Source organism: Rhincodon typus, chromosome 26, assembly GCF_021869965.1.
Source record: "Rhincodon typus isolate 14 chromosome 26, sRhiTyp1.1, whole genome shotgun sequence".
In the NCBI taxonomy this organism is placed as follows: Eukaryota; Metazoa; Chordata; class Chondrichthyes; order Orectolobiformes; family Rhincodontidae; genus Rhincodon; species Rhincodon typus.
The window spans coordinates 10,970,877-10,979,482 of NC_063357.1; positions in this window are offsets into that span (position 1 = coordinate 10,970,877).

Sequence of the window (8,606 nt, forward strand, 5' to 3'; positions counted from 1 at the left end):
TTTCTCAAGAAGGGTCTAGGCCCGAAACGTCAGCCTTCCTGCTCCTCTGATGCTGCTTGGCCTGCTGTGTTCATCCAGCTCTACACCTTGTTATCTCATTTTCCGAGCTACCATCAGTTCTGAGGAAGGGTCATCAGACTCGAAACACTAAGTCCGATTTCTCTTCACTGATGCTGCTAGACCTGCTGAGCTTTTCCAACAACTTCTGTTTTTGTTTCTAATTTACAGCACCTGCAGATTCTTCGGTTTTAAATCCAGACCAGCTGTCCAGCCAACTGGCTCCGCGAGCAGTTAGAATTGCTGCAGCAACATACACTTTTACACGTCATGGCCTGCAGTAATGGAAAGTAATGGTAGGGGTTCTAATTTCTCTCCGTATAGCAGGCCAAGGATCTTTCCCACTCTTACCACCCATCTTCAGCCATTATTGGAATGTTTTATAGGCTGATACTCAACTTGCTTGGCTCATTACAAATACACTTCCCTTGGCCAACAAGCCTAGGGTGCAACAGGAACCTAGACCTTCCGGTGCAGAGGCAGGGACATAACCACTGTTCCCGAAGACTTCTTTCAGACTCACTCACATGTCCCAAGTGTTATATAATTTTGTTCACTTCCTTAACTCCAAAAGACAGCCAACCTACGCATAATCAAATTGCAAGACTGAGAGTTTAAATGTATGTAACAGCAACAGACAGCTGCAATAAAGACATTCTTGTTTTGACGTAGATAATGGAACACCAACAAAAATGATCACTGTTCAGAAAATGCAAATCACTTCACAACTTGTGTGCAGAAAAAGGACAAACCTGCTTCCTATTTCCATACTGTTGTCAGTTCCTTTACATGTTTATCATATTTATATTCATGAGAAATGCATTCACATTTTCAGTCATCTGCGAAATGTGCAGGGCATAAAATGCTCAAAACTTAAATGTCTTATTAATTATGCATAAACAGATCTGCAAGATTGGAAAATATATGCTTGTAAATAAGCAGAAATGTTCAAGAGTTGAACTGATCAGCTACATACAAAATAAAATGCTTCAAGGCAGGGCGTTAAGTTGAAGCTCAAACACAGTGCATCATGGAGTTTTGAATTTATCATCCATATACTGAATTCCTGATCATGATTATGTTAATGTGGGATTCAGAGGGCTCCTTGAAAATAAGACATTCAGTCACGTCTATTCTCTATCTTCTGTAGCTGGTTTCAGCATTGTAGAGACCTACTAAATAATCTACAGCATAAGAAATACAAACTGGAAAATCCATTTGATGCTCAAGCTTGCTCTGACATACTAGAAAGTTGCTGCTATAAACCACACTTCTTGCCTCATCCTCAATTCCTTAAGAGACCAAAAATCTTTTACACTCAATCTAGAATATACTCGGTGACCTAAACTGTTTCTTGGGGTTCACAATTTCAAAGAACCAGAACTGTGGAGAGAAATCAAATTCTCTGGATCTCAGTTCAAAATTGCTCACTTCTTTACTCTTCGGCTTCCAGATACAGATTTTTCAGACACAAGGGAAAAGACTTTCAGCATTTATCTTTCAAAGCTCTCTAAGAATTTTCTACATTTGGATGAAATGGTCACTTATTCATCTGATGGCCAGAGAATGTTGACCATTCTAGTCATTCTCTCCTGATACGAATAACTAGTCAATCTAATGAGCCTTTATGCATCAGCTGATCGCAGAGTTGCCAAGTCAGAGTCTGTTTTGGCAACCTATCTAACAAAAATAGAGCCAAGGAGTCAAAATGCATTTTTATCATTGAATTTTATTTATAAACTAAAAATGGTTCCATGGAGAGACAATTTAAATTTGGGGTACACAATATATTCATCAAAATAAATAGCATATCTAAATGTATATAATTTCTGTCTTTATCACAGCACAGTAAAGAATGCTACTTTGTATTGAATGTGCACTAAAATCGACTGAAACAAACGCCTTTCTCATCTTCAGCATTATCCCATGGATCATCAACATCTTCAATCAGCAATCATGTTGTCAATTACATCATTCCACAAACAGTCACTTCCTGACCCATCAGGTGCATTGGATACTCCACATTTTTCGGAATTCGACAGCATGCCAATCAAGCAGGTTACTTTGTCATAGATGGTATCATGGCTAGTGTTGCTTATGATCTTCTTCAGGCTTTAGGAAGTGAGTACTGTCTCCGACCTTCTTTTGTAGCCACTGTGTTTATGTGGTCATCTAATTAGGTTCCTGGTCAATGGCAACTCCCAGAATATTGATGGGTGACCATTTCATCTTGCACCAACTGGAGGTTGTTGTGGATCCCAGCTCATTGGCATGTCAGATCCCAGATTTTAAAAAAAAGCTATCAAGCTAGATTATTATTTCACCATGGTTGTCACTCACTGCAACACAAGCACACATGGCTGCAGATCTTCTTCAACAATGAAACAGAACTTTATCACGAAAGGGAAAACAAAGCAAGCTAAATTTAGAACACAGTTTTCACCTGTTCGCCAATGCTATCACTTTACAGCATCAAATCCAAACAGATTACTCCTCTATCTCAAATTAAGTTCATCTCCATTGATTCTTCCCAGTTCTTTCCTGTTAACACAAGTCTTTTTACATGAATATTCAAAACTGAAAACTTATATTTTCTTGGTCTTTTAGTAATCTACCAATTTCTGAACAAACTCTGCTGGTTTGGAAGTTACGTAAACTAACTTTCTACTAAGGCAACTTAGTAGAAATACCAAAGGGCATTTGACTAAGGCAACTTATTCCCTTAACTGTTCTACACTCCTTTCTTTGAGGAAAGTTGTATTGTGTTTCCAAACCGAGTCAGGTAACCTCCAAAACCTGCTCAAAAGCTTCAAAACTTTGCATTCCTAAACTAAAATCCAGTCCTCGACTATCCTAAACTAAAACAAGCTAATGTTCCTCAATGATTTCACTCCCAGTTGTAAAACCGGGACAGTACAAACTATCTTTAACTCTCCAGGGGTTTCCCCTCCTCTGACTGGATGAGGTCATGGTTCCAGAAAGACTGACCGATCCGTCTATTTTTTAAACCCTTCAAAGAAGTAACCAAAAATCATGTGGTACTAGTTTGAAATCTAAACTCTATAAAATTGCATCAATATCATCACACACTTTTCACCACAAAGTCAAAGAGAGGTGGTTAGATTCTTTCTAGTTATAAATGATCCTAATCTTGCAATTTTGTGACTTGAATGTTACTGGTCATTTATCAGCCCATGCTGGATTATTGTCCAAGACTTGGTGCATGCAGAAACAGACTGGTTCACTATCTCAGGAGTTGTAAAATGGAACTAACTACTGTGCAACCACTAGTAAATATTCGCATTACTGACCTCAAGGAAGAGAAACGATCATTAACGAATCAGTTAAAGATGGTTCGCGGAATTCAATTTATAGAATAAAAACAGCACAGAAAAATGTTAAAGTGTTCGCAGAACAAGACATACAAAGTTCTGAATAACTATGAACTGTTTAAACAAAAGTAGTTTAGGAGGTGGCCATTTGGCCCACTATGTCTGTGATATCTCTCTACAAGACCAATTCCCCAAGTGTCATTTCCCCAACTTTAACCCTTAACCTTGCAAGGTTTTATTTTTCAGATAATGATCCAATGATAATGATTTGTTCTATATTGTGCGGATGTGACATTCTGGGAAAATTTACACTTTGTCAGATAGATACCAATATTCTAGCTGTAGTGCAACATCTTAGCTAGTGGCATGGCTAGTTACACAAGAATTGAGCAATATAGCCATGACAAGACCAGGGCCCATAGCTTTTTCTGATCCACTTCACTTAGCTATTTCTTCATCGTTATCTTTTGCAGTCATGTATTGGGCTCCATCTTCATTGAGGATGGGCATGTTCTGGAAGCTTCCTCCTCTATTAGCTGTTTAAAGAATTATTCACAAGTTGCTGTCGTAAAACTACAAAGGTTTTATCTGACGCATTGATGATGAGATCCCTTTGCTGTGTTTATTGTATATTGTTTCCGCTATTAATGGCCTGTATAACCCTGGATTAAACACAGTTGGTGCTGCTTGTGGCATGCTCTCCTGCTTTCCTCATTGAAATAATTGGTCCACAGGCTCATTAGTAATAGCAGAGGGATATGTCTTGCCACGAGATTTCAGGTTGTCAAAAAGTACAATTCAGCCTGCAGATAGTCCATGCTGCCTCACAGCTGCCCAGCTTTGTATTGAATTTAGCCCAATGGCAGTGGCACATGAAACGTGAAGGGACTTAATCTCTATAAGATAGTGCAACTATCACTTCTATCAGCACTTTTAAGAAGAGATGCATTTACACAAAGAAGTTGGTGATAATGAGGTAATGTAATTTTCTTCCCTTTGTATTGATTCTCTCATGAATTACTCCAAAGCCAATCCGGCAGATATGTCCTTTGAGGATAGGTCAGTTCAGACAGCGGCAGTGTTATAAGCCACTTTTGATGATGGACATGGAAGTCACATAAATATGCAAGTCTGCTTTGGTCATGGTTCAACATCATTTTCCCACGCTATACTCCCATCCCTTGATGTCACAAATAATTTGAAATCTATTGATCTCTGTCTTGAACATACTCAATGATTGAGGCTCCACAACCATCTAGTATAGGGAATTCCCAAGATTCACAACCCTTTGAGTGAAGAAATTCCCCCTCATTTCAGTCTTAAAGTGTCTACCCCTTATTCATAGATGGAATGCCTGGTACTAAAACTCTCAACCAAGGGAAACACCCTTTCTGCCTCCGCTTTGTCAAGGCCTTTCAGGATTTAAAAAGTTTCCACAGATCACCTCTCATTCTGTGAAGCGTAAGAGTACTCAGGCCATCCTCGGAATTAGTATGATGAACCTCTGCTGTACTCCCTCCATGGAAATTACATTCTTCCTTAGGTAAGAGGACTAAAATTATATGCCATACTCCAGGCGCTGCCTCACCAAGACTCTTTTTACTCACTCATCTCAATCCACATGGACAAGGAGAACCACGACTTTGACTGGGACAACACCAAGATCCTGGGACAGGCTAGGCAGAGACAAGCGTGAGAATTCCTGGAACCATGGCACTCCACGAAGCATGCTATTAATAAACACATTGAACTCGACCCCATATACATTCCACTACCAAGGAAAACCAGAAGTGAGGCAAACCATCTCAACGGACCCCAGAGTTTAAAAACCAGGCGGGAAACACACTGACGCTTCATCGGAGGCTGCACTGAGGATGTTACCAAGCACGGTAACGAAACGTCTGCAAAACAACAAACCAGCTTGGCGAGCCAACCAACCTCAACACCCACAACCCGAGCTACAGATCTACTCCAAAACCTTAGAGACTCTTTTTACAATTGCAGCAAGACTTCTTTGTGCCTGTATTCAAATCCTCTTTACAGTAAAGGCTAACACACCATTTGCCTTCCTAATTGTTTACTGCTCTTGCATTTTTGCATTGTTATTTATTAGCAAAGACATCTGGGTCCCTTTGGACATCAAAGCTTTCCAAACCCGAACAATTTAAGAAATAGTGTGCGCCTCCATTCTTCCTACCAAAGTGGATAACTTGAGAGTTAGCCACATTATATTCCATTTGCCATGTTCATGCCCACTCACTCAGACCACCTAAATTCCCTTTAAGCCTCTTTGCATCATCCTCACGACATGCACTCCCACTTAGTTCTGTGCCATCCGCAAACTTGGAAATAGTTCCACTTCAAAGTCATTGATATAGATTGCGAACAGCTCGTGCAAAAGAACCGGTCCTTGCAGTCTGCCACTGGTCACATTATCACTCATGCTCCAATTTTGTTTACTAAGTTCTTGTACGTGACCTCATCAGAAGCCTTCTGAGAACTAAAAACACTGCATCCAATGTTTACCCTGATCGATGCTGCTAGCAACATCCTCAGGAAACTCTCATTAGGTTTGTCAACATGCCAAGGATGTGCAGGTTAGGTGGGTTAGCCATGGAAAACGCAGGGTTACAAGGATAGGGTAGAGGGCCAAGTCTGGGTGGGATGCTTTTTGGAGAGTTGGTGTGGACTTGTTGGGCCGAATGGCATGTTTCCACACTGTACGGATTACAAAAAAATAAAACTGCCTGTCAGATCATCATTTGAGAAGCATCGGTTACATCCTTTATAACAGAGTCTTGTATCTTCCATCCTACTGACATCAACTAACAGGTTTGTAGTTGCCAGTTTTGTCTCTGCCACCTTTCTGAAATAATGAATTTACATTAGCAACCTCCCAACAAGAAGCAACGCATCTACTATGCAAGGAATGGAGGGGTATAGACGAAGGGCAGACGGAAGGGATTAGTTTAATTTGGTGTTATGTTCAGAACATTGTGGGCCGAATGGCCCATTCCTGTGCTGTATAGTTCTACGTTCTATCACCATTGACACCTTTGACAGTCTGGGATGCAAATTATAAGGTCCAAAGAATTTAAAAACTTCCAGTCGCTTTTAATATCTCCAATACTACTTTCATATTAATTCCTTTCAGTTCCTCATTCACACTTGTCCCTTGGATCTTCATTATTCCTGGGAAATTTCTTGTACCTCCCACTGAAGACAGACACAGACCAACCATCAGTAACATTGGACATGATGTTTTTGCTTCTCAAAAGGCTTATGCTAAGGTCACACTATAAGAGGTTAGCAAACAAAACTGGAGCATTATCAATAAGGGTTAATATTCTGGCATGAATTGAAGATTGTTTCATGGAAAGAAAACAGTAGGAAAAAACAAGTCTTTCTCAGATTAGCAGGCTGTGACTAATGAGGTATTGCAAGGATCAGTGCTTCTTTCACATTATAGTCTCTATCTACAACAGACCAACATTTGTCTTTGCTAATATGTTCCTTTTATATACCTATAGACACTTTTATATCCATTGTTGTGCATTTTTGCTAGTTTACATTCATATTTCTTCCTTTCTTCATCAGTTCTTGGTCATCATTTGCCGAGTTCTAAAACGTTCCCAGTGAATGCTGTTGCAGTTGTATTCAGGTGTAAAGAAAATAAATATTCTTCTTTATAAAAAGAACATATGAGAGAAAACCTATGCTGGGCCCGTTCTCAAGATGTGGTTTAAAACATTTTTTTTAAAAAAAAAGCATGTCTGTTGCAGTCAATTAAGAAGTTTTTAAAAAATGAAAATCATCCTACTATCTCAACACTGTCCAAACAAAAGTAAAGATTAGAAACTGTAGACTAGCTGTATTTGGTGTCTGCATGCCAAATCAACTTAAACCGAGGTATAACACTAATCAAAAATATGCATGCCATCTTAAAGATACTGAATACAAAAGGGAGGAAATTATGTTTATGTTGTGAAGAGTTAATGGTCACACCCAAACTGGAAAACTGTTCAATTTTGTGCATTGCACCATTGGGAGGGCATAGTGGTGTTGAAGGGCGCTCAGTGCAAATTCAGCAAAATGATACTGACCTCAAAAGGGCAGGTTGCACAAACTTGACTTGTATCCTTTCAATTAGAAGATTAGGGTGATCTGATTGAGGTGTTTAAGATAATAAAATGATTCAACAGTGTAGATACAGACAAGTTATTTGGTGACGAAGCCTGATCAAAGTGTGACAGTTTTAAATCTGTTTTCTGGAGTTAACTTGGGAAGCACATTTTCAGACAATGGTACTGAATTTACAGAAGTCTATCTTCCCAAGAGCTGTGCTTGCTCAAGGGAGGTTTGAATTCAACTTTTCAAGGAAGATCAATAGAATTTTGTCAGAATAGCAAGGGTATAAGGAAGAGGGCACTTAAATTGAGATACAGATCAACCATACATCAGTGTCAAATGAACAGCAGAAAAGGGAGGCGCTAAATGGTTTACTCTTGTTACCATATCCTCAACCCTGATAAACATGATCAAAATACCAACCAATTCTCAGGCAATACTGTACCAAAGTCAAATAGTGCTTGTGCAAACCTATTCCTGCAGGTGTAGCTGGGGAAAAGCGTTTAGTCATGAGGTTTGATGCATCATGAAAGTGGGCAAGATATGCTTGATGGTCTTTTCCTGCATATCATTTTCATGTTTGCCTGCCATCTTATAAATAGAATTTGTATGAATACTTTAGTTCTGTCATGGTTGCACCAATGATACTCTCCATCAAAGGAATATCTTGATTATCACCTTATATCATAGAATCATCAAATCCTACAGTGTGGAGACAGGTCCTTCGGCCCAACAAGTCCACACCACCCCTCACAGCATCTCACCCAGACCCATCCCCCATAACCCACCTAATCTACACATCCCTGAACACTTACGGACAATTTAGCATGGCCAACCCACCTAACCTGCATATTTTTGGACTGTGGGAGGAAACCGGAGCACCCGGAGGAAACCCACGCAGTCACGGGGAGAACGTGCGAACTCCACACAGACAGTCGCCCGAGGATGGAATCGAACCCGGGTCCCTGGCACTGTGAGGCAGCAGTGCTAATCACTTAGTGAAGGGAAATCCTGATATTTATGGGCGGCACATAATAATCTAAGATTTCAGTAATGTTTTCTTGAATTTTTTCTTTTCTGATAATGAGT